The sequence below is a fragment of the Pundamilia nyererei genome, unplaced genomic scaffold (assembly GCF_000239375.1).
Source record: "Pundamilia nyererei isolate P.nyererei 1_Seehausen unplaced genomic scaffold, PunNye1.0 scaffold00266, whole genome shotgun sequence".
Classification (NCBI taxonomy): Eukaryota; Metazoa; Chordata; class Actinopteri; order Cichliformes; family Cichlidae; genus Pundamilia; species Pundamilia nyererei.
In genome coordinates this window covers 500,093-501,870 of record NW_005187667.1, presented here as the reverse complement: position 1 = coordinate 501,870, position 1,778 = coordinate 500,093, and positions in this window count along the sequence as shown.

Here is a 1,778-nt window from a genome sequence, read left to right as displayed (position 1 = left end):
GCTTTTCAGGGCCGAGTACAATAATCTTTTTTGTCTTTAACTTTATCAATAAAACAGCTGCAGCCTTCACTACAGCACGTGTGGTACTTTAACCTTTGTACTGTTTTCCTCACTTAATTTTACAGTTAACATGTTGGATGATCTGTCTGCTGTCACTGGGTGGTGCTGAGGTCTGAATCTGAGGGCAGCTCCTGTAATCACAAACTGAAATATAAAGTTTATCTCAAATCTGAAATAAAGCTGATCCTTCTGTCCTCACACACTCAGGATCTGAAGCTCTTCTCTTACATTTTTTAGTCCTACAGTTCTGCTGATATGAGCTGTTTTTTTACAAAAGGACGAAGCCTTTTAAACCAGCAGATTATCCAGTATAATGTTTACCGTTGACTTGTTGGTGCTTGTAAATGCAGGTCTACAAAGATGAGATGATGGAGCAGGTTTGAGTCCTGGTTCAGTCTGCTGCTGCAGAGGTGGAGGTGTTATCAGCAGTGTTTGAGCTGCTGCCTGAGCTTTGGACAACAAAGATAAATGCTTTAAATGATTTCTCTCAAAGGATGTATGGAGCACTGCACATGTAAATGCCGTGTCCCCTTCCTCTGAGCCGAACACACAAAAGGACAGCACAGCCAAGCAGCAAACACTTGTATTATGACTCTGCCTCCTGATTTGGGCTGAGTCCAGTCCTTGGCTCATCTTACATCTTCTGCAATGGACATCTTCCTGTAAGAGGAGACAGACGACACCTCTCTTCGTACACATGGCGACCGTCTCCATCCTCCAGTCAGCTCTTCAGTGGAATCCTTCACTGCAAATACACACAAACTGTACTGGGGGCTTAAAAACTAAAGTAACTAAAACATGGAGGTAAAGAAGTGTGTGTAAATGTACTAATCAACTTATATATGCTCGCCATGTTTGTTTTTAACTGCAGCTGATGATGTCAGACTCTGCTTCTAGGCCCCGCCCATTAAACACACCTGTACCTACATAGATAAGCTCTGTTGGCTGAATTCAGCTGAAGTGGAGTCCACTCTGCATGGACACAGCCTCCACTGACTGCCCTCACATGTGCTTTAGTGCAGTGTACTGAAGCACAACACACACACACACACACACACACACACACACACACAACCTGGCCAGGTCTACCAAACGTCCGTGCCCAGGTAACACCACGTGGACGTGACTGCTGGGACAGAGCGACTCTTCTGTCGGCACACAAATGAAGCTGCACTGCAGCTAAAAGGCAAATAAGACTTTTGTATATATTCCGAGAAACAAGCATCGCTGTGCTGCACTGCACAGGAGAGGCTAGTAGTTTATTACTCATTTATTTAATGGGTTTGCTGTGGTAACCAGTGCACAGTGGGAGACAAAGGAATATGAGTATAAACATGGCTGTGTCTTGATGCAGCCTGTGCTGTGTTCATGTGAGAAATGTCTGCCTCTTGCGTCCACATTATTAATGACTCACACTCCCAGCTCTTTGTATTACTGCACATCGGTATAAAACCTTCACCTCTCTGCGTGTTTGGGCTTTTCTTCTTCTTCTCACATTTCAAGTTCTTAGATTTTTGGCTTATTTGAAACTAAAAGTCTCAGATTTTCAGTTTGTGAAGAAAACAGAAACATTTGGATCGTATAAAGAAGCCTCTGTGTGACGGCGACGTCTCCACCAGCCAGCAGAGTGTGTCTGTGTGTGCGTGTGTGTGTGTGCGTGTGTGTGTGTGCGTGCATGTGTGTGTGTGTCTGTGCGTGTGTGTGTCTGTGCGTGTGTG